The 26,065-nt window shown below is 37.8% G+C and overlaps 1 long non-coding RNA gene across 2 annotated transcripts in view; it reads right to left on the bottom strand.

The window, feature by feature from the left end:
• LOC114887275 overlaps nt 1-26,065 on the bottom strand; it is a 90,783-nt gene that overhangs the window by 43,912 nt on the left and 20,806 nt on the right. The window lies entirely within an intron of this gene.

A 26,065-nucleotide genomic window follows, 5' to 3' on the forward strand; every position in this document is an offset into this window, starting at 1 on the left:
TTTGATTCTAGATCTTCCATTTATTGATTTTAATCTTGGATTGTGAACTCAAGAACTTTGAGGACCTTTTTAATTCATTGTCAAAATGGAAATAAGAGTTGTTTTACATAATAATGGTAACTATTCAAACCTAGTATATAAAAGTGCAAAGTATCTAATGTATAATAGATACTCAAGAATCCTAAATGCTAACATCTATTCTGCTCAGAACTTCTTTGGCATTTTTATCAATCCTTTCACATATTACCACATTTCCCTTTTATTGTGGGTGTCTATGCACTTGTCCTCTCTTTGTATTGAATTCTGGATCATGAGCAGATGTTTTTTCTTAAGAGTGTGTGTGTGTGTGTGTGTGTGTGTGTGCGTGTGAATTCTTAATTGTACTGAGCACATGTGTTCATGGCACAGATCCAATAAATGTGTTCTCGTCAGAAAAGTTCTGAGATTCTCATGCCAAAAGGAGATGGTGAAAAGACTTAAACTAATGTGTAGAAACACACAGAAGTTCTTTTTTAACGAGAAAGAATCCTGTATAAGCAAGCACAAAATACATCTCAGTAAATATGGAAGTACTATATGAACTCTATCATGTTACACAAATACAAAGGATTATTATTACAAAGTAGAATAAAATTGAAGTTAAAGTTTTGTGTGTTTTCCATTACCATTAAGAGCCCAGTTCATAACTCCTTTTTTTTTTTTATAGCTTTCCTTCCCAGGAAGTGAGGCAGAATGATTCCCATTTGAGAGAAATTAAACTTGTTGGTCATTTTCCACCAAAACATTGCTTGATAGAGCCAAATACAATTCTGTAAGCGTTCCTCTTTCCTAAATACTGCAGGAAAGCCCCATGGGCATCTGGTTTAAGCAAATAGAGAGAAACATGTGACCAATTATGCATGTAAGCAGGAGGGAAACTGGACAAAAGATTCAGAAATTGAGGGTCCACAGCAAACTAAGTGGTCTTTACCATGTTTTGTGTATTTCAGATACACAGATCTTTTTTCATCATACATGAAGCTGAAAAAAATAAATATACCAAACTCTTGCATTGTATGTAATGCTCATCTTTGTATAGATCTTGTTTCCAAATTCGCTTTTCAGGAAGTGGATTTACAGCTTTGAAGTTGCTGCTCCTTACGTGTTTCTAAGAAGCTAAAAGTTACCAAGTTAGCACATGGAATTAAAATCTGGAGCTCAAATAAAGAATAAAGACAACTAAAAATATTTCATGCCCTCATTTTTTTGAAGCTTTGAAGCGCTTTTTTTTTTTTTTTTTTAACGAGTTAATGTTATGGCCCTAGTTGAAAGTACTTCTATCATTGTCATTTTATTCTGTACAGCGTTATACTAACATGGAATCTAGGTTGCTTCTGATTAAATAAAGACTGGAGGAGACAGAGCCTTTTCAGGTTTCAAGGTCTCCTGCCTACTCTAGGGACTTTTGTAGTTAAACAAAATGCAAGGGTATCAAAAATGTTTATATAACTTAATTAAATTAAAATAGATTCTGATAATTAACAGTAACACCTATAGGGCAAAATGCGTCTGCAGAGTGCTCAGTCTTTTACATGTATGCACTGGCATTCCTTCCATAACAACGATATATTAAGCACCTACTATATGTGAGGCATGGTAAGAGTTGCCTTGCAGATTACACATATTGGCCAGAGTGCAATCCCTCACCCTCTCCACCACTCACCAGAGCACAGACACTTCCATGAAAGAAATTCTAGAACCAGTCATCTTGGGAAAAGATATGGCCAGCTAAATCTATCACCCTGTTTTTCTTAGTCATGTCCCAAGATTTAAGGCTCTCTGCTCATCTGCCCTTTTAGGTACTCAGTCACTCTTATCCATCCAGCCATCCTTCCACCCATTCAAAATGATTCAAAAGTATGCATTGACTTAGTGTGAGTTAGGCATTTCTTTAAGGGATGCAAAACAGATATGGTTCCTATTCCCACAGTACTTTAGTAGAAGAGATAGTAATTAAATACCTAAGTAGTTATGTACTAAAATAAGAGCTATGGTAGAGAGATATAATATGCTATGAGAGAGAATAACAGTGAGGTCTAATTTAGTTTGGGGACTTAGAAAAAACAAAACTTTAAGAAAGGAGCATTTAAACACATATATATGGAATCTAAAAAAAATTAAAAATTGGTTCTGAAGAACCTAGGGGCAGGACAGGAGTAAAGATGCAGATGTAGAGAATGGACTTGAGGACACAGGGCGGGGGAAGGGTAAGCTGGGACGAAGTGAGAGAGGGGCATGGACATATATACACTACCAAACGTAAAATAGATAGCTAGTGGGAAGAAGCCGCATAGCACAGGGAGATCAGCTCGGTGCTTTGTGACCACCTAGAGGGGTGGGATGGGAGGGTGGGAGGGAGACACAAGAGGAAGGGGATATGGGGATATATGTATACGTATAGCGGATTCACTTTGTTATACGGCAGCAACTAATACAATTGTAAAGCAATTATACTCCAATAAAGATGTTAAAAAATAAAAATAAAAAATAAATTGGTTTAATATAATAAAGGCCAGGTGTGAGGGATTTGTTCTGCTGATGTGACTCAGCAGAGCAGAGAGGTTACAGAATTGGCTGTAGCAGCATCTTCTTGATTCAACAGGAAGATTCCTGATCATGATGGAAGCAGCAGCATGTAGAGGTACAGTTTTGGGGGTTCTTTTTTGCATGTGGGATATTAGTTCCCCAACCAGCGATCGAACCCATGCCCCCTGCAGTGGAAGCGTGGAGCCCTAACCACTGGACTACCAGGGAAGTCCTGAGGCACAGTTCTATGCTGAAGCTTTGGGAGTCATTGTTAAAAGTTCAGCCTAAAGTCTGTTACATAATTTATTCCCAGATTTCTGTAAGTCATTTAACACACATTAGTAAATTTCTTTCTCTTTGCATTAGCTACAGTGGATTCAGTACTATGCAACCAAAAAGACACAGTATTGATTTATAAAAGGAAAACATGCCTAGGAAGAGTTGTGAAAATAGTCGAAGTCAAAATTTCCCAAACTGATCTGAAAATGTTAGTGATCTGAGAGACGTTTAAATAGGTATTTAAGAATAATGGATTTCTTTTCCATAGGACTTCTCAAAAACTTTGAAATTGTTAATTTGTGTTGTAAATCACACTGTGCATCATTTCCCCAATGCATTTCACCAGGAAATTATTCATTTCAGGGGAAACCTATTATCAGCTTGACAAACACAGACAGAGTTTGTGAAACATTGGTCTAAATAAAATACCCAGCAGTCTGAGCCAACAACCTTTGCTTTTGTTCCAAGCAATCTGTTTTCAGATTGTTTTTTTTTTTGTTTCCATATATCTTGTTGTCATGCTATAGTAGGCAGTTTTCTGGATAGGGATATCAATATCCAAACAGTATAAAAAGTATATACTCATTTTGTAAGTTGGCAGCGTTATTTATTTGGACAAAGTAATTTCATTTCCGCTTGTCTAGAGTAGTGAAAACCGGATACAAAAGGAAGCCCAGCTTATTTTATGATCCCAAAGAAATCAAAGTGAAAACACTAACATAAATATATTTTAACTTTATTTCTCAGCTTACTTGTGGTTCCAGAAGAGTTCAATGGGGATAAGAATTTTACAAGAGGCAGAAGGTACTGAGTGTTTTTGTGGTGAGATAGTATTTGAATACTACATTTGAATACTAGAGCTTGTAAATGTATAGGCTTTGGATCAGCCTCAGCTTTGCAAAATTAAGGTCATTCTAGTGCAATGTCATAAACATTATCATTTTCTAGAATAGAGGGAAAAATTAATTCAGCCTAGAGTGATAAGGAAAGACCTCCTCACAGAACGTGTGATGTTTAATACCTAGAAGGCTTGTTAGAGCTTGTGTTGTATAGGGTAGAGTGGAATGTAAATAAGATGACTGAGGGTGGGTCAGTGTGATTATAGACTCTGAATGTAATTTCTGCATGTCTAATGGATTCTGAAAATCACAATCAAGGCTTACACTTTGGCCATATAGCATCATGTGAATTAAGTGATTAGAAAAGGATCATAACGTAGAATGTCATTACTATGATTAATTACCGTGAATAAACTTCATGCCTCTGTCTTAGGCAGGCCCTATATGCCTGGCCTTGGAGCCACAAGTTTTCAGCATTCCTGCTCCCCTCCACGGTTTTTTGTTTTTTCTTCTATCAGAGTCAACTCTTGGACAGGAAAGAGTTTCCTACCCATCTCCCAGTAGTAGCTGAACTCTGCTTTGTATCAGTCCAGGAACCAGGGTCCAGAAGTTTTTCTTTCACCTTTCTCAGAGGCAGATACCCTTCTCCCAGAAGGAGAGGATATTTTTTCCTAGGTTCCAGGGATGGGAGAATTTCCTAATTTTCCTCGGGAACAAAGAGCTTTTACATCATCACTTTCACGTAAGTAGAGGACCTTTCCCTGGGCCCTGTGCGTCGGAAGGGGTACTGCCCCTCCCCCAGTGGGTTAGAACTGTGTTCTATGTGAGACGTGTTTCCAAGGAAATGAGTACAAAATTTGCAACTTTGCCCCAATGACAACCAATCACTAACTGAACACCTGCACACTAGTTTCACCAAGGGGTCTCTGTGCTGCCTTCAGCCCTGCAACCAGTCTTACACAGGAACACCTCTGGAGACCTGTGGAATAGAACTTGTGAGTTAGCGTGAACTCTCCTTGTGTCTAGGTTTTCGCACTCATTCTAAACTGATAAGCTCTCCTACACATTGATTTTGAGTATTTGGTAGCTGATTTCCTCTTTACCTGCTGTGATGACAGCAATACCTTCCTCTAATGTTCTGTCAGAAATGAAATCGTTCTTTAGATTCATCTCTTCTCAGAGCCGTATGCCATGCATTGGAATTCAGCTGGTTTACCTTGCAGTCTCAGCTCTCCTATGGTTTCAAGAAAATTTATGATTTTATCAATTGCCTAACATTTTCTCATTGTTAAGACAGTAGTGACATTTACTTGCCACTTTCTACATCCTAAGCTGACTTGGAAATCCTCATCCACTAGTTTTAGATCAATTGACAATTCTTGCCTGAAATTGTTACTACTACTGTGTTCATAAATTTTTCCAATTTCATCATCCCTTTCTCATTTATTAATTGACATTTGAGAGCTTGTGTTTTGGGAAAAAAACAAGTGGGAAAGGGTTGTCAAGTGTCAATGAGTAACAAGGAGGGCACCCACATTAGGTTTCCTGATATATATGAACTATGAAGAAAAAGTAATGACTGCTGTCAGTAAGATCTAGGAATCCTGGAAACACCACTGACTACTGGTCAGTTTCTGTTAACCTCTCTTTAATTAATTAATTAATAACATCCTTATTGGATTATAATTGCTTTACAATGGTGTGTTAGTTTCTGCTTTATAACAAAGTGAATCAGCTATACGTATACATATATCTCCATATCTCTTCTGTCTTGCATCTCCCTCCCTCCCACCCTTCCTATCCCACCCCTCTAGGTGGTCAAAAAGCACCAAGCTGATCTCCCTGTGCTATGTGGCTGCTTCCCACTAGCTATCTATTTTACATTTGGTAGTGTATATATGTCCATGCTACTCTCTCACTTCGTCCCAGCTTACCCTTCTCCCTCCCTGTGTTCTCAAGTCCATTCTCTACGTCGGCATCTTTATTCCTGTCCTGCCCCTAGTTCTTCAGAACTTTTTTTTCTTAATTTAGATTCCATATATATGTGTTAGCATACGGTATTTGTTTTTCTCTTTCTGACTTACTTCACTCTGTATGACAGACTTTAAGTCTATCCACATCACTACAAATAACTCAATTTCGTTTCTTTTAATGGCTAATATTCCATTGTATATATGTGCAACATCTTCTTTACCCATTCATCTGTTGATGGACACTTAGGTTGCTTCCATGTCCTGGCTATTCTAAATAGAGCTGCAATGAACATTGTGGTACATGACTCTTTTTGAATTATGGTTTTCTCAGGGTATATGCCCAGTAGTGGGATTGCTGGGTTGTATGGTAGTTCTATTTTTAGTTTTTTAAGGAACCTCCATACTGTTCTCCATAGTGGCTATATCAATTTACATTCCTACCATCAGTGCAAGAGGGTTCCCTTTTCTCCACACCCTCTCCAGCATTTATTGTTTGTAGATTTTTTGATGATGGCTATTCTGACTGGTGTGAGGTGACACCTCATTGTGGTTTTGATTTGCATTTCTCTAATGATTAGTGATGTTGAGCATTCTTTCATGTGTTTGCTGGCCATCTGTATATCTTCTTTGGAGAAATGTCTGTTTAGGTCTTCTGCCCATTTTTGGATTGGGTTGTTTGTCTTTTTGATATTGAGCTGCATGAGCTACTTGTAAATTTTGGAGATTAATCCTTTGTCCGTTGATTCATTTGCAAATATTTTCTCCCATTCTGAGGGTTGTCTTTTCATCTTGTTTATGGTTTCCTTTGCTGTGCAAAAGCTTTGAAGTTTCATTAGGTCCCATTTGTTTATTTTTGTTTTTATTTCCATTTCTCTAGGAGGTGGGTCAAAAAGGATCTTGCTGGGATTTAGGTCATAGAGTGTTCTGCCTATGTTTTCCTCTAAGAGTTTGATGGTGTCTGGCCTTACATTTAGGTCTTTAATCTATTTTGAGTTTATTTTTGTGTATGGTGTTAGGGAGTGTTCTAATTTCATTCTTTTACATGTAGCTGTCCAGTTTTCCCAGCACTACTTATTGAAGAGGCTGTCTTTTCTCCACTGTATATTCTTGCCTCCTTTATCAAGGATAAGGTGACCATTTGTGCGTGGGTTTATCTCTGGGCTTTCTATCCTGTTCCATTGATCTATATTTCTGTTTTTTGTGCCAGTACAATACTATCTTGATTACTGTAGCTTTGTAGTATAGTCAGAAATCTGGGAGCCTGATTCCTCCAGCTCCGTTTTTCTTTCTCAAGATTGCTTTGACTATTTGGGGTCTTTTGTGTTTCCATACAAATTGTGAAATTTTTGTTTTAGTTCTGTGAAAAGTGTCACTGGTAGTTTGAAAGGGATTGCATTGAATCTGTAGATTGCTTTGGGTAGTATAGTCATTTTTACAATGTTTATTCTTCCAATCCAAGAACATGGTATATCTATCTCTCCATTGTTAACCTCTAGTTTTTCATGTGAAAAATGGGGAAATAGTACCTATATAATTAAGTGATTAAAACAAAATACAGAGTATTTTAAAAATCTAGTATTATGTCTGACAGAATAATAACTCAATTAACCCTTAGTTTCCTTTCCATTTCCCCTTCCATCAAGGATCTTGATTTAGTGCAAGTGAAATACGTATAAGTGTAGCAGTGCTATGACAAGAGATGTACAAAGGGCTATCCTAACACAGGGGAATTATTTCTTCCCAACCGGGGAGAAGGTTAGAGAAAGATACACAGGGCAAATGAGCCTGCAGTGCTGGAAAATGCATGGCCTAATCTGTCTACTTGAAATGAATGATAATAATCACATTCTAACGCTGACTTCCTCTCAATCTTCTCAAAATACTTCACTCACATTAGGAGATGGAGCTGCTATATAAGCCTTGATGATAGTTTTAGAAAGCATTAGACCCTCAAAACAAAACTTTTTTCATGAACAAACTCTTGTTGGTCCTGACTCTGGACTCTCCTGTCTATGGTTAATACAGAGAAAACCACTCTTAAGTCCACTCCAATTGTCCACTCTTAAGAAACTAATAGATGGGATCCCTGTCCCCTTTATGTCTTCTATGCCCTGCAAAACATCTCAAAATCTATTGCCTATCTTCCTCTTCTGTACAGTTTATTTTTTCTAGCAGCATTCACTGTTGTACCAGACGCTAAAAAAGGCGCTGGGAATACAGAAGCAAGTGCAAGTGTATATCCTGCTCTGGAGGAGTGTACAGATTAGAGAGAAGTCAGACAAATGAACAGACAGTCTTTCACAGTGCTATGGATTCCAGGCCCTTCTTCCTCCATGTTCCCATCTCTAAACAAACACCACCAGTAAAAACATGAGCAAACTTCGTTTCAGTCACATTTGATACTGTGTATAAAATTCTTGGAACTTTAAAAAAAAAATAGGACATTACAGTGAAATTATGTCTCTCTTATCTGGCACTAAGATATCCATAGCTCTGGTTCAGGAAAAAGCTACAGAACCAGAAAAGCAAATGTGACTAATCCTGCAGAAAAAGAGACAGAACTTGGAGGCAGGAGAGAGCAAAGCTGACTGGTTCAGAATCAGTTTAGATGACAAGATAAACCATTTGATATAATCTGAACCTAAGGCCAACATATTTCCTGTTGTCATGATTATATGAAGGATCTTCCCTAGTGGAGATGAGATTATTGTTTTTGTTTTTGTTTTTGTTTCTTCGGTACGCAGGCCTCTCACTGTTGTGGCCTCTCCCGCTGCGGAGCACAGGCTCCGGACGCGCAGGCTCAGTGGCCATGGCTCACGGGCCCAGCCCCTCCGCGGCATGTGGGATCTTCCCGGACCGGGGCACGAACCCGTGTCCCCTGCACCGGCAGGCGGACTCTCAACCACTGCGCCAGCGGGGAAGCCCTGTTTTGTTTTTTTAGGCACTCCTATGACTCTGCTGACTGAATCCCTAAAGAAGCGACATCAATCAGCTGGATTCCTTAAGCAGTGGCTGTTAGTGTAATTTCGATGAATTCAGTGGAATTACTTCAATAATGCTTGACCCAGTCACACTCTTTTCATTCCCAGTTTGTTGACTGCACTGTACTCAAAGAGAGATGGAAATATCTTGGCACATAATTTCCTACTGGTGAGAGAAAAGTCAGGAAGGAAAGCTCTTCCTCACTTTGAATATTCTACGTCCCTCCCTCATGAAGATGAGAAAACTGATCCACTATCAATGGTTTTCCTATTTTGCACGTTTGTGACCAAAGATTCACATTTATCAGATGGCCAGCCAAGGTTAGCAGTTCATTCTGTGACCACAGATTAGTTTTTCTCTCTATGCATAACAAAGGAACTTCTGCAGACACCAAACCTTGAAAACATCATGTCTTTACTGAACAAGATCATAATTAACTAGCCCAGACCCCTGAACTACATAGTTATTTTATCACCACAGGTTTGAAATCAGGAATGATGTAAGTCCCCCAATTTTCCCAAAGAAAAATAAAGTTTTGTGTCAGAGGGAAGGTACTGACACTTTAAGTGGAAGACCATGATTGAATCAGCTTTTTCAAGACTTCTTTTCAAGTAGTCTCAGAAGAAACAGGTAGGTTTCATAACCCATGCCTCCCTGGACCTAAGAGCCAAAGGGAGAAGATCATACTTATTACTTAGAATTACGTGAAGCTTGCACAAGAAGGAGAGACCAGAGTTATAGCTTCAACAAAACAGACTTCTGAAGACACCAAGTGGAGAAAAACTTAAAAGCTTATTTTAGGATTTTAATTTAAAAACGAATAGAAATAAATGTCTTTGTCATGACGTATGTATGTACAGTGTTAGGCAAATACTGAAGTACTAGGCTATAAGGTTTATTCTCTTAATCTCCAAGAGCGGTTATAGGAAATAATACGTATTGATTTCTTCACAATTCCTTGTTTGGAGAGATTGCAAGTAAACATGATAAATGTACACCCAACCCCTGACTAAACTAAAGTTTTACTAAATAGTTTCACTTTGGTACTCTGTGGACATTTGAAGCCCCATCCCAATTATTTCATCAGTCTCCTGCATGGCTCACTAAAAGTCACATTAAGTCATTTTATTCAAGAAAAATATATGAAATATGTACCTTGTACAAGGAATTATACAAGACCTCATTTGGGAGAGAAATATAGAGATAAATTACATATATATGTATATATATATATATATATATACACATGTGTGTATATATATGTATCAGATACAGATACAGATAAAAGAAATTATATATATATATATATATATATATATATATCAGGTACAGATACAGATAAAGGAAATGATGGAGAGGAAGAAATCATTGCTGCTAGTGGAGCTGGATAAGGAAGAACCTTAGGATTTGAATTGGCTCTTGAAGGACAGGAGGATTTGAACATGGAGAGAGAGAATAGGACATTCTGAATAGAGAAAAGAATATGAGTAACAGCATGGCTCTTGGGGGCTGAGACATATATTTGAAAGAAAATATTCAGCGACATGTTTGGAAAGGAAGATTGGGGCCCAAGAATACTGAGCAAAGGCCAGGAATTTCACCAACAGTGAGAACTGGAGTTATGCTCGTATAAAACAACTTGACTCTATAAAACATACTGTCTCCTTTTCACTCAGGATCTATTTTTTTGAGTTTATTCCCTTTATCTGAAATTCTCCCCCATCTTCTTGATGAAATAAAAATTCATATTTTAAGGTAAGACAAGAAAAATTTAAACATGAAGTTTTCTCTGCCTATCTGGACCTCCTCCCTCTCCTCTAGAGTACATTGTGCATCTATCTGCATGAAGCATTAACCAGACCTCCTCAATGGCAGAAATACCTGCTTAACCATGAAGAACAGTTTTCCTTCTTCTGGCACCAGCCATGTAACTCCTTAGAAGATAACATTTCTTTCTCAATCCTGTAAGTGGTCACAATGATCCATCATTCATCTTGTATGTGCAGACATCTTTGGTGAACTTTTTGTACAGTGCCAACAGATCATTTCCCTTGAAGATAGCAACCGGTGCAGGACAGACTGGTCAGACAACCTGGGAAAATACCGGGCTGCACCTAATGAAAGTTCTTAGCTTAAATACTTACTTATGACCTTATTTATGCTACTAGCTATCTTACTTGTATTCTGCCTATTTTATAAGATTATTGTTTCTTGCATTACCAAATATGTGACTGACCCTCAGATAAAATTAATGATGATTGGGTACTTTAAACGATTGATCAAATATATAGTTCTATAACATCAATAATTATAATAGTGTAACTCTAGGATACAGGAAGAAGCAACAAGAGGGAGCCATTTCCTGGACCATAACAGACTAGTTAGACAGGCGGTCCAGAGGCTTTTGATTACTGTTCAGGGCCTAGTCCAATAATAGCACATCAAGTGGCCTATCAATGAAATCCTCTCCTGACCTAGGGATGAGCATTCTTAGCACCGGGGGACAAACTGGTCATGAAATGCTTCCCAAATCTTGGTCAAAATTAAGACTGAAAGGGAGAGGATTATAAAATAAAGAATGTTGCCACCATCCAGTTCTACAAGAATCAAGTCATTAGCCACTGCAGTCGCTGGAATTCAGTGCGAAATCAGGATGAGACACTGTGCTCTGGGAAACTGACAGAGCTGGACCTCAGACAGCTGGATGTTTTCAGGAGAAAATTTATGAACCCAGTTTCTTCCCATATTTAGAAAAAGCACTAAAACCATTAATTAAGATATCTGTTCCACGTGAATAGCGGTAACCTTCTACCAAGGTGAGTGCTTGACTGCACGTACCCCTTTGCCAAAATCACATATATACTGGCCTCCCACTTCACCTCTTTGGTGTTACAGTCCTCAGAGCTTTATGAAAGACTGCCTCCCAGGTTATAATCCTCAGGTTGGTGCAAATAAAATTTTCCATTTCTTTCTTAGGTGCTATTGATTAAATTTTCATCAACATTCTCATTCTCCCACCTCTCTCAATATCCCTGACCGTTTTTTTCTACCTAATTCATATCCATTCTTTGGGTGTCAGTCTAGATATCACTTCCTCAAGGAAATGTTCCTTAGCTCATCTGATAAAGTTAGAGTCCCTTTTTGTAAGCAGTCATAACACCCTGCTTCTACGTAGCAGATATCAAATTTTAATTACATAATCTTTACTTAATGTTTATTTTTTTCTGCTATATTCTAAAGCTTCATGAGGGCAGGAATAATTTTTGTTTTACTTCTGTATATCCAGGGCCTAGTAAACTGTCTTGTTCATAATGGAGGTTCAATAAACAGTTCTGTAACAAATGAACAAATTAAATGAAGATATAAAGACAATAAACAATGTGATAAGCTAAAAGCAGAGAAGATAAAAACTTTTAGCATTAATAAAAGCATAGGTGTGTATATATATATATATACATATATATATGTATATATATATAATGTGATAGTACAGTTTTCAGCCAGGGCTTAGCTGATAGATAAGTCTTTAAACTACGTGCTATAAGGAATTCACTAATTTGAGCAAAATCAATTAAACACCAAATCTGTAATATACATTTGAGAAGGTACTAAGAGTATAAGAAACAAAATAATAGTTCCATATATCAAGAGCTTACTGCTTATCAGGTTATCCATGCATTACCTTATACAGAGATGAATAAGACATGATACCAGCCTGAGGAACACATCATTGAGGGGAGAAATGGTAATGGGTAATGCAAATAATTATCTCTAAATTAATGTGTAAACATTATCTCTAATTAGGATAGAAGTAATTACAGTGAGTTTTAGAAAACAGAGAGCATGGGAGAGATTAGTTCCGTCTGGTAGGAACAAAGAGAGATTCAAAGAGGTGGTATTAAGCTAGGCCTTGAGTTCAGAGGGTAGATAAGACACAGAGTATAATTAAGTGTATTTTTGAGAAAAGTTGCCCGAGAAAAGGCATGAAGGTTTGAGAGTAGTTGGCATATTTCAGGAACGAATGAGTAGTCTGTTGCAAAAGGGAAGAGGATGGGGAAATATTACAAGATAAAGGAGGAAAAATAAAATTGGGGTCAGATTATGGAAGTCTTAGCATATGCTGCTAAAGGGTATGGACTTAGGGCTTCCCTGGTGGCACAGTGGTTAAGAATCCGCCTGCCAATGCAGGGGACACGGCTTCAAGCCCTGGTCCGGGAAGAGCCCACATGCCACAGAGCAACTAAGCCCATGAGCCACAACTACTGAGCCCACGCGCCTAGAGCCCAGCTCCGCAACAAGAGAAGCCACTGCAATGAGAAGCCCGTGCACCACAATGAAGAGTAGCCCCCACTCGCCGCAACTAGAGAAAGCCCACGCACAGCAAGGAAGACCCAACACAGCCAAAAATAAATAAATAAATAATAAAAATAAATTAAAAAAGAAAAGAGTATGGACTTGACAATATTCCATAAACTGTGTGGAGACTTCTGAAGTTTCTTTAAGTGAAAGACTGAGTGAGATCAAATTTATGTTTTAGAAAGAGCTTTCCCTTTGATCCAAGTCCTTGTGATTAACTAAAAGCTTAAGAGGAGATCCCAATCAGAGAAAGGCTGGAATTGGTTAGGAAGCACCATGGGTTTATATGCAGGATAAATATCACATGATTTTGGCATTCGAAGACAGCTGATTCCACACTAATCTTTCACTCACATATCTGCACAAAGATCACAACTACCCTCAGCAATACTACCTCCACAAATCAAGGGTAAATATACAGTCATATATCCTCTCCCTTTCTCATATTGAAGAAGTCAGTATTCCAAGGTTCACAACTGTTAATAAATGTATTATTTTTTATGTCTATATTCCCTATAGAATTGTAAAATCTTAAAAGATAGAATACAAATTTTGCATAATTTGAGCACATAAAATGAAATTAATATTTTCTCCTCAGATTTTTTCTTTTTAAAAAAGAAAACAAGTTTTTAAAATATTCAAGCAACCTGTTAGTTGCTTACCCCACTCGCCATTGAAAAGTACCAATGACACTTGCTTTAATGTATTATCATATTTTTTTTATGCATAGACAGACATACCCACATATTTTCTTTGAGAAATAAGTTTGCCAGACCATGCATATTTTTAGCAATCTAACTATTTTTTAATTCAACAGACTATCATGGATAGTCAAGTTAATATTTGCAAATCTGACATATACTTTTATAAATAACTATAAAATTATACAGTTTGAACATATAAATATACTATATAAATATAAACAAACTATTTTTAAATTAATGGGCATTGAACTGGGTTTCTAACTATTAACTCAAAAATTACACTGCAATAAATATTATTTGACTATATTTGCACACTTTCAAGTATTCATTCACATGCTCATAATCACTCCTCTTAGCATCGTGTCTGCCTTTTAAATTTTGATTTTTCCAAATCACTCTTCAAAACAGGTATATGGGGCTTCCCTGGTGGCGCAGTGGTTGAGAGTCCACCTGCCGATGCAGGGGACATGGGTTCGTGCCCCGGTCCGGGAAGATCCCACATGCCGCGGAACGGCTGGGCCCGTGGGCCATGGCCGCTGAGCCTGTGCGTCCGGAGCCTGTGCTCCGCAACGGGAGAGGCCACAGCAGTGAGAGGCCCACATACCACAAAACAACAACAACAACAAAAAAAACAGGTATATGAATTTATACTACCACAAAAGGTTTAATGGACTGCCCATGTTGCTACCTGTGCTGTCCCACATGGGAACCACTAGCCACATGTAGTTGCTTAAATTTAAATTAAATAGAATTAAAACTTCAATTCTAAGTCACACTAGCCATTTTAAGTGATCAATAACCACTTGTGGTAATTGGCTGCCATATCGGACTTCACAGATATAGACCATTTCAATCATCACAGAAGGTTCGACAGTGCCACTCAAAACAGCGAACACTGGATATTATAGATCTTTATATTTTGGGCAATATAATAAATTTAATAAGGTCTCATTTTAAATTTTATGTTTTTATTGAAATTATAAGTATTTAAAATGTGTTAATGATTATATTTCTTTTAGTAAGTGGCTGTTCAGTCTTTCTCCATTTTTCTATAGGATTGTTTGACTTTTATTATTAATATTCAAGATAGTTATTAAATGACAATATATCAGAGCAAGAATAATTTAAATAATATTACAGTGACATTATTTGACCCATCAAAAGGTTTTTGCTTCATAATAAGTGATAAATTATATATCTATTCATCAAAATAATTTTCTAAAGATCTTACATCGACTTGATTAATAAACTTGTGATTATAAAAACAAAACTGCTTTTCTTAAAGGATTAAATACATCTTAAATAAGCTTAACTTTATTCCTAGTTTTCCATAACTAAGAAGGCTTTATTGAATTGAAAGACAAAGAGGCTATATAAGTCCTCAAATACCTGGAAAAGGACCATACATTAAAGATGATGTTGTACAACCCTCTCCCTCAAAATATAAGTAAATGTGTACCTCTGTCTGGTGTAGATGTAGAAGTGTAGAAAAAAATCAAAACATGAATAGGATTTTAATGCTTTAGTTTTGTTTTTGTTTGTTTGGTTTTTTGGCTGTGCCACGAGGCATGTGGGATCTTAGTTCCCTGACCAGGGATCAAACCCGCGCCCCCTGTGTTGGAAGCGCAGAGTCAACCACTGGACTGCCAGGGAAGTCCCAATGCTTTAGTTTTTTTCTTTTTTTAAATTTTCCTCTTATTATATTTATTTTTTTATTTAAAAACTTTTATTTATATTTTTATTGCATATATATATATACAATATGTTATATATTTATAGTGTATATATATATAACACAAAATTTACTGTTTTAACCATTTTTAAGTGTACAGTTTTGTGGCATTAGGTACCAATGCTTTAGTTTTAATAATCAGAATTTTGTGCTAAGAGTTACTAACAGCTGGGTGGAAAACAAACAATAACAATTTCAACATTTCTACAGCACTTTATAATTTTCAAAGAATTTCCCATAAATCACTCTTGAGCCAGAATAGACTAAAAACAACAATTAAAGTTTTGGGAAAGCTTGTAAGTGCAGAGTTAGAAGGTTGAAAATTTAAGTTACAGAAAACAGAAGAGACTTTCTTGGAATCTTATCCTGGCCAACATGCAAGAAACAGAGGCTTGTTCTGATTGGTCCTGATAGCACTCAACAGAGGCACTGCCATCCAGGATGTCCAGGAGCAACTGAGCCTTCTAGTTCTGAAGCCTAGAAAAGCACCAGAAGCACTGGGGGCACTCCCAAGGAAGTCAGGGGAGATGAGAAACGAGTCACAGTTTAAAAGAAAAGTTCAAGCCTGGGATCAGAAAGAATGGACAGTATAACCCAACATGGAAGCTATAAAGGTTTTTAGACCTGTAAAATAATAACGATGGTGATGGTGATGACAGCCCCCTATGCTAGGTAGCCACACTTAATATTCACAACAATTTTATGAAAAATATAATAGCTTTGTCATTTTACAGAACTAGCTCAGAGGTGTCATACATTGCCAAAATCTAATCAGGAGCAGACCAGTGATTGTAATTAAGATCTTTTAACTTGAAGTTCTATGCCCATCACCACCACTCTCCTGCCTCTGGAGGAGTAAAGTAGGTTGGCATAACTTAATATTAACTTATTATCCTTAGGCACAACTGAAATGAGTGACAAGCCTGTCCTTTAATAAGTGAATATGCACAGTTTGAACTCCAACATTCCAGATGCTGTTGGGAAGCAGTTTGAACCCTCTTTGGTGGACGTAAAAAAAAAAACCATGGGTTCTGCAGAAGAGAATGAGAAAGACCACACAGTCTAGGCTGTGGCCTCTGGTGGGGAGAAACCTGTTCTTCATTTAGGTGTTTTTCAGAGGCAGAATGTGTGGCGCTTTGTGTAAGGAATGGAAGCTTCTATTTAGGGGTGATCTCAGCCTCTCCATTAAGCTCATGCCTCCTCTTTGCCTTTGCTCCCCTCACATCAAGTACCTCATCAGTGCCTGGTCCTGTGTTCTTTTCATCCTTCTTGTTTCCACCAAAATGTAAAGGGAAATCTGGGGACATATGAGGGAAGAATAACTTGATCCTACCTAAGGAGAACCAACTGAGGATGTCCAGGGTTGCGGTAACAACAATCAAGGAAAACTTGTAACACAGGGTTCATCCCCACTTGACTTCCGTACTTGGGTGGGGATGCATCTACTATCACAGTGAGATGGTATCACTCACTAGTGTTGCTTGACATCCTTGCTAACAGCCTGTCAACTGAGTCCCGGATGTGAACCTAAGGCTTTATTCTCTCTGAATTTCCTCAACTATAAATTTGAGATATGTATCTAGCTGGAGCTTTTGGAGGATTAAACATAATGATTATGTAATCATTAATCAAGTTCCTGAATTGAAAGAGGCAATTTAGAGTTGTTTTTTTTTTTTTAAAGTAGTAGTGAATCATATCCTCCTTACAAAATCTCTCTGAACTTACCTTTCTCGTTGGTAATATAAGGATACTAATACTGTAGTGTTATTGTGAGAATGAAAGTAGGTGTATATGCAAAGTGCTTGGTTAGTAGGAGATACACAGGAAGTAAAAGGTATCCATGTAACTGATTCCCTTCTAGAGTAGACCATTCACTGAGAAAGGGTACATATACCCTAAATGCTCACCTATAGGGCAATAATTATGTCCATTTTGGGACTTCCTTTTGATGGAATATTCAAAATAATAGTTATTAAATTAGGTAACAAAATATGTTGGGAAAAATAATAGCAGGTATGAGCTCTATGTAAGAGTGAAGAAAAACATGTGTGCACACAGTCTGTTAGCTCCCTGAGAGCAGAGATATGTGTGTGTGTGTGTGTGTGTGTGTGTGTGTGTGTAAGCAGAGATGTGTGTATTTGCATATATACTGTAGTTGTTTGGCAAAGTTCATGGCATAAAGTATTCAAATAATATATGTGGGGGGAATAAAGAAACACAGAGAAATTTTTAAAATTACTTTAAATGCATTAAGGTTGAAATTTTGCTTTAAACGTTTTCTTTGAGCTTACCATATAAAAATTCGGGTGATAAAACCCATTGCCTCATAGAATATTCGAGATAGTCCTTACTTAGAAGATTGCGGAGCATGCATCTCAGCTTCCCCTACCCTCCACCTCAAAGCAACGATTGTTAAGAGCTTTCTGGTTATCTCAGACAGACAATTTATTTCTTTGTATATACAAACCTGAAATCACACATATTATTTTATCAGGTAACTTTTCACATCATGCATTATATCCACCTTTCCATGTCTATATGTAAAGCTCTATCTTATTCTTTTTTGAACAGCTCCACAAATGTCCATAGTACCCATTTTCCTTAATTTACTTAACCACTCTTCTATTACTCACCATTTCACTATTATAAACAATGCTCTAATGAACCCACAGCCCATGGAAGTGCAGTGTCAAAGCACTACATGTACTTAAAATTTTTATGAATATCGTCAATTGCTCTTAAGAAAGGCTATATCTATTGCTGTGCCCATCAATAATGCAGCAAGGTACCTATTTTCCAACATCTTGACCCAAAGTGGATATGATCAGTCTCTTTATTACAATTTTATCACCTTTATAAGCAAAAATTGATATCTCATTTTAATATGCATTTTGAATTAATTGGTAAAAATTAAACTATTTTTATTTCACTTAAACTGCTTATTCATATCCGTGGTTCATTTTTCTATTGGATTTTCTTTCATTATTAATGAAGAATATATATCTGCTCAAAAGGAAGATTGAAATGAAATCACTAAAGAGCCCTGTTAAATGTAAGTCTTTTCCCGGGAGAAATAAATCATTTACAGCTGGGGAGTAAAGAAAAGTCCAAAGGGGAGCAGAAAAGATTCAATCTGACAATTATAGCAAGAGCTAGCTTTGCGCTTATTCCTTCCCTAAAAGCAGAGAAACCCTCCTGTGCTTGAAAACAAGCAGAAAGTTGAGGATTGGGCTGGGCTCTCAGTTTTCTACTGGGGAAGGAAGCTTCTACCAATGTTTCAGGTACTTCAGGTTGAAGAGATGTCAGTTCATCCACTCATTAGGTAATTGCTAGTTAATAGGGATATTACAAGACAAAACAGCTGTGACAGTCCTCAAAAGCTGGGTAGAAAGATAATTAGAATTCTTCTTTCCCTTTTTCCTTTTCTTCAGTAGAGGTTGGGGCATAAGGGCAGGTGGATGAATGAAGAGCAAAGGTGGACAGGGCTAAACATACAGACTGATAAATTTTGGGAAACTTGTCAGAGTGGCAAGAGACAAGATGCAGAGCTGGTGAACATATTTGGGTTATTAGCAAACATATCAATGGTAAAATAGTTCCTAAACCATAATTCTTATATCTAGTTTTTTGTTGTTGTTGGTTTTTTGTTTGTTTGTTTGTTTTTTTGTGGTACACGGGCCTCTCACTGTTGTGGCCTCTCCCATTGCGGAGCGCAGGCTCAGCGGCCATGGCTCACGGGCCCAGTCGCTCCGCGGCATGTGGGATCTTCCCGGACCGGGGCACGAACCCGTGTGCCCTGCATCGGCAGGCGGACTCTCAACCACTGTGCCACCAGGGAAGCCCGGCATGTATATTTTGATTGGGCATGTGAGAGTTTTGTCAGCATCTAGAGAAACCATTTCCTCTTTTCTTAAAGCCACTCCAGTGTCAGTTTACTCTTCCCCTGGATCGCTACCCCACCTTCCGGAGCTGCTCAGCCCCTCTCACAGCCTCAGTTCACCCCTGTGAGCTTATGGGATCTACTGGGGTGGTATTTGCTCTCATTTCACAACAAAGAAAGTTAAAAATGACTCCACTCACCAAAAGGTGAGAGATCCTGCAGTTTGGGGAGCACTGCAAGACTGATTTTGAAGTTTTCCCTATGAAAGTGATACTTGTTAAATAACAGAAATATTTCTTCAACTGTTACAGATTCTCAAGGGATAATATGCAGAGAAATAGAAGCTCACAATAATGTTAGATTTTTCAGATCTTGGAGGATAGGAAAGTTTAATTTCACTTTTATACAATAAAAATTTGCGTGCATAAGGCATGTGGTATAATGAAAGAGCATAAGAATTGGGCACTGACCTGGATTGAATGCTTACCACTACCTACAAGCTGGGGGCTGTCTGCAAGGTGGTAACGTGTACATTGTTACATTTATTTGAGGTTTTTATGAGGACTGCATCTTTCAAAAATTAATACAAAACATCTGAATTAGCAGGTACTATCCTATTTGTGCTAAGACTCAAATAAGAAAATTTTAAATGGCTGGAATTTTGTTAAGTCTTTATACAGGGAATTATCATTCCTAAATCTAATTCAGAGACTTTCATGATTACAAAATACTCTTTCCTGATTATTCTAAGCCACATTTGACTCACACAGTACAGTTAAGTCAAGGCAGACCCAGTGAGGCAGGATCTTAGCCAAGATCGCCAGCTAGATAGTAGTTAAGTTGGGCCTGAAATCTGGTTTTCCTCACTCCTGAGCAGAGAATACCAAAAGCTGCTTCTCAAAGATGGTATGCAATAGTCCTTTCCACCTTTTCAAATATAAAATAACCACTTTAAATAATTTTTAAAATGTCACTGACAACCTCCATTTCACCTCTATCTTATTAGCCGTACCTTTAGAGTTAGTTGCTAAAGAACATACATTTTGGGACTTCCCTGGTGGTGCAGTGGTTAAGAATCCGCCTTCCAGTACAGGGGACGTGGGTTTGAGCCCTGGTCCAGGAAGATCCCACATGCCACGGAGCAACTAAGCCTGTGCGCCATAACTACTGAGCCTGCGCTCTAGAGCCCGCAAGCCACAACTACTGAAGCCCGTGCACCCTAGAACCCGTGTGCTGCAACTACTGAGCCCACGCATCAAAACTACTGAAGCCTGTGTGCTCTAGGGCCTGTGTGCCACAACTACTGAGCCCACATGCTGCAACTACTGAAGCCCACGCACCTAAAGCCTGTGTTCCGCAACAAGAGAAGCCACCACAATGAGAAGCCCGCGCACCGCAACAAAGAGTAGCCCCCGCTTGCCACAACTAGAGAAAGCCCACAGCAATGAAGACCCAACGCAGCCAAAAAAAAAAAAAGAAATTTTGACTAAACATTTCTATAAATTGCCTCACAAATTTGTACCTTATTAATCACAACAGGATCTATTAATACACACATATGAAAAAGAGCCATGCATATGAATATGTGACATATTACCTATTCACATACATATTGACGCATTTTTCTCCCTACACCCCATCAAATAACTTCATATGATTTGTATTTGGAAATTACGGTAATACAGTTCTTCTTCTTTTATTTTTTTTTTTTTAAAGAACATGAGTTTGTTGAAGGCATGGAGGGCAGATTCTTGGAAGAAATATGAGGAAGGTCGATTTTGTTTATTTTGCTCCATTTCCCCTTTCCTCCTGTCTAGCTCTCAGGAAACCTCCCACACTTGAGGGCTCTCCTGCTATGATGCTCTCTCTGCACTCTACCGAACTCTGAATCCCCATTTCATCCCTTTTCCTAGTATCACTGAGGGGTTGTATAGGAAAAATAATCTTAGTCAACAGTGAAATTAGAAGTGATTTAAAAATTTTTTTTGGTGGAGAGATTATGATTTAGGCATGTTTTGTTGTAGTTTTCAGAAATGTTTGCATATTAACCAGGGACAGTTCAATTCAATAACCCTTTATTAAAACCTAGTCCAAGCCTGTATAGTACTAGTTATGGTGTCCCTCCCCACATATGGAATAATAACATGACAGAATTTAAAGTAGACTGGAGATTAGATAGCTGACTAGTCTTGAACTGTCATTTAATAGAAACTGGAGCCCAGAGAAGTTGTTACAACTAATTAGTGGCAGAAACTTCCCTAGATTGGCTAACACTTATGGGTCACTATGTAGCCAACCTTCCATTTTTCACACTACTGTGAGTATTATGTGCTTGTTATAATAATCTTTGCTGAAACAACACTAAGAGTTATTATCAGTTAAAACGATAAAAATAATGAAAATAACGGCTTTGAGGAGACAATTCTCCATGGCATTTCTATACATTTTGTGATAGATTACCTTTTCAAGATTGTTCTCTTGGCAAAAAGCCTTGGAAGCTAGAAATACTGTCTCCCTAGAGGCCAAAGAACAGACCTGTTTGCTGGCCAGGACAGTAAAGATGAGACGATTCCCTCTTCTTCCTGGAGACATTCCAGACAATAAAGATAATATCTTTCTTTGGAGGAGAGGTGAAGCTGATTTGCCAGTAACCCTACAAAAGATCAGGATATCCTCATCTGAGAGTTCCTCAGCTGTGATCCAGATCCACAGCGTGAGCAGTATTTATCTGGACCCACCCCTGCCCTGCCCCTGCTTTAGTACTATAAAATAAATGATAATAATTTAAAAAATATTATTACAAACTCTTCATAAACTGACTTCTATTAGCTGTATGTATTTCCTAATAGCACACACTATATTTCTGCTCATCTCTGTATAGGCATTTTTCCCCTGATTTTCCTGTTACAGATGTACTTTAATATCTTTGTTCTTAAATTTTTTCTGTATTTTCTAAGATTTTTGGCAGGATAGATATCCAGATATGAAACTGTTGAATCAAAGGCTAGAAATATTTTTTGAGATTCTTATTTCAGGTTACCAAAACACTTTCCAAAATGTTTGAATCAATTTACATTCTTACTACCCATGTCACACTGTGTTTTCATAACTACGTATCTTTCACTTCTTCCCCATCACTCATCATGATAGCTATTCTGAACTTTTCATACTTCCTCAAATTCTTCCTGCCTTTCTATATGTTTTCCCTACTACATAGAATGTTGCTGACATATAGAACTCTTACCCTGGAGATCTCAATTTATGTGTCATTTTCTCAGAGAATTCTTTCCTGACTCCCAAACTACCATGTTACTACCATTACATCTGATACTTCCCTTTGTGATATGTATCCACATGTAGCTGTTTAATTGTTTTTTTCTTGGCTTGAATTTAAGCTCCAGGAAAGCAGCAATCTCATTTGGCATGTTCTACACTGAAGCCCTGGTGTTAGAACAGAGCTTGACACACAGTAAGCACGTAATAAATATTTCCTGAATCAATCTTTTCAAATTTCATAACAATCCAGTGAAGTTTCAAGGGAAGAATCACAGGGATAGTTTGAATTGACCTCCTCAAAATCACCACGTGAGGGGCTTCCCTGGTGGCGCAGTGGTTAAGAATCTGCCTGCCAATGCAGCGGACATGGGTTCAAGCCCTGGTCCAGGAAGATCTCACATGCCGCGGAGCAACTAAGCCTGTGTGCCGCAACCACTGGGCCTGCGCTCTAGAGCCCGCGTGCCACAACTACTGAGCCCATGTGCCACAACTACTGAAGCCCACGTGCTTAGAGCCTGTGCTCCGCAACAAGAGAAGCCACCACAATGAGAAGCCTGTGCACCACAACAAAGAGTAGTCCCCACTCGCCACAACTAGAGAAAGCCCGCACGCAGCAACAAAGACCCAATGCAGCCAAAAATAAAATAAATAAATTTATTTCAAAAAAAAAGATCACCACGTGAGTTAGTGGCACAGATATAATCATAACCCAGCTTTCCTGGCTTCTGGCAGATACAGGAAATACGATCAATGCTTCAGGAAATTTTTGAATATCATTAAAAATAACATATCTCATGCAAATTGAGATCTTAATCAGAGATAATCATAGAGATTCTCTAAATATATTACTGTCTCTGTAGAAATGTATCATACTGCCTCTGAATCAATTATTTCCCTATTAATGGATTCAGCTAAACCAAATCAGGAATTATATATAGAGGGAAAAATTGTTTTCCTGGTCTTCTAGGGAACCAGAATGTTGAACTTAACATTGTATAGGAAATGAAATTATACTTTCTTTTTGACTTTGAGACATGTCATGTGAATCATGTGCAAATGACCTTTTTTTTATTAGCTCTTGCAATTATGCAACAGGCCTGCTGTCTATAGCCTAAGTTTTTCAAAGAAAAATCAATAAAGAAATTCAAACATGGCACCATAATTCCTGTTTATTCCTACTTATTCAGGTGCTAAGCAACTAGAAAGTTCAAGCTGTGCTAATGCATCTGCTTCCTTTTATAAGGATATGCAAATGATAGCTTGACATAAGAAACTTATTTACATATATATATATTTTACATCTTTATTGCAGTGTAATTGTTTTACAATGGTGTGTTAGTTTCTGCTTTATAACAAAATGAATCACTTATACATATACATATGTTCCCATATCTCTTCCCTCTTGTGTCTCCCTCACTCCCACCCTCCCTATCCCACCCCTCTAGGTGGTCACAAAGCAAGAGCTGATCTCCCTGTGCTATGCAGCTGCTTCCCACTACCTATTTTATGTTTCGTAGTGTATACATGTCCATGCCACTCTCTCACTCTGTCACAGCTTACCCTTCCCCCTCCCCATATCCTCAAGTCCATTCTCTAGTAGGTCTGTGTCTTTATTCCTGTTTTACCCCTACGTTCTTCATGACATTTTTTTTTCTTAGATTCCATATATATGTGTTAGCATACGGTATTTGTCTTTCCTTTCTAATTTGCTTCACTCTGTATGACAGACTCTAGGTCCATCCACCTCACTACAAATAATTCAATTTCGTTTCTTTTTATGGCTGAGTAATATTCCATTGTATATATGTGCCACATCTTCTTTATCCATTCATCCAATGATGGACACTTAGGTTGTTTCCATCTCCTGGCTATTGTAAATAGTGCTGCAATGAACATTTTGGTACAAGACTCTTTTTGAATTATGGTTTTCTCAGGGTATATGCCCAGTAGTGGGATTGCTGGGTCATATGGTAGTTCTATTTGTAGTTTTTTAAGGAACCTCCATACTGTTCTCCATAGTGGCTGTACCAGTTCACATTCTGACCAGCAGTGCAAGAGTGTTCCTTTTCTCCACACCCTCTCCAGCGTTTATTGTTTCTAGATTTTTTGATGATGGCCATTCTGACTGGTGTGAGATGATATCTCATTGTAGTTTTGATTTGCATTTCTCTAATGATTAACGATGTTGAGCATTCTTTCATGTGTTTGTTGGCAATCTGTATTATCTTCTTTGGAGAAATGTGTATTTAGGTCTTCTGCCCATTTTTGGATTGGGTTGTTTGTTTTTTTGTTATTGAGCTGCATGAGCTGCTTGTAAATTTTGGAGATTAATCCTGTGTCAGTTGCTTCATTTGCAAATATTTTCTCCCATTCTGAAGGGTGCCTTTTGGTCTTGTTTATGGTTTCCTTTGCTGTGCAAAAGCTTTGAAGTTTCATTAGGTCCAATTTGTTTATTTTTGTTTTTATTTCCATTTCTCTAGGTCAAAAAGGATCTTGCTGTGATTTATGTCATAGAGTGTTCTGCCTATGTTTTCCTCTAAGAGTTTGAGAGTTTCTGGCCTTACATTTAGGTCTTTAATCCATTTTCAGCTTATTTTTGTGTATGGTGTTAGGGAGTGTTCTAATCATGAACATGTACCTGTCCACTTATCCCAGCACCACTTATTGAAGAGGCTGTCCTTTCTCCACTGTACATTCCTGCCTCCTTTATCAAAGATAAGGTGACCGTATGTGCGTGGGTTTATCTCTGGGCTTTCTATCCTGCTCCATTGATATATTTCTGTTTTTGTGCCAGTACCATACTGTCTTGATTACTGTAGCTTTGTAGTATAGTCTGAAGAAGGAGGCTGATTCCTCCAGCTCCGTTTTTCCTTCTCAAGATTGCTTTGGCTATTCGGGGTCTTTTGTGTTTCCATACAAATTGTGAAATTTTTTTTCTAGCTCTGTGAAAAATGCCATTGGTAGTTTAATCAAGATTGCATTGAATCTGTAGAGTGCTTTGAGTAGTAGAGTCATTTTCACAATGTTCATTCTTCCAATCCAAGAACGTGGTATATCTCTCCATCTATTTGTATCATCTTTAATTTGTTTCATCAGTGTCTTATAATTTTCTGCATACACGTCTTTTGTCTCCTTAGGTAGGTTTATTCAGTTTATTCAGTTTTTCACCATTGAGGACGATGTTGGCTGTGGGTTTGTCATATATGGCCTTTATTATGTTGAGGAAAGTTCCCTCTATGCCTACCTTCTGCAGGGTTTTTATCATAAACGGGTGTTGAATTTTGTTGAAAGCTTTCTCTGCATCTATTGAGATGACCGAATGGTTTTTCTCCTTCAGTTTGTTACTATGGTGTATCACATCAATTGATTTGCGTATATTGAAGAATCCTTGCATTCCTGGTATAAACCCCACTTGATCATGGTGTATGATCCTTTTAATGCGCTGTTGGATTCTGTTTGCTAGTATTTTGTTGAGGATT

The sequence above is a fragment of the Monodon monoceros genome, unplaced genomic scaffold (assembly GCF_005190385.1).
Source record: "Monodon monoceros isolate NGI ecotype Baffin Bay Population unplaced genomic scaffold, NGI_Narwhal_1 Super_Scaffold_7, whole genome shotgun sequence".
NCBI lineage: Eukaryota > Metazoa > Chordata > Mammalia > Artiodactyla > Monodontidae > Monodon > Monodon monoceros.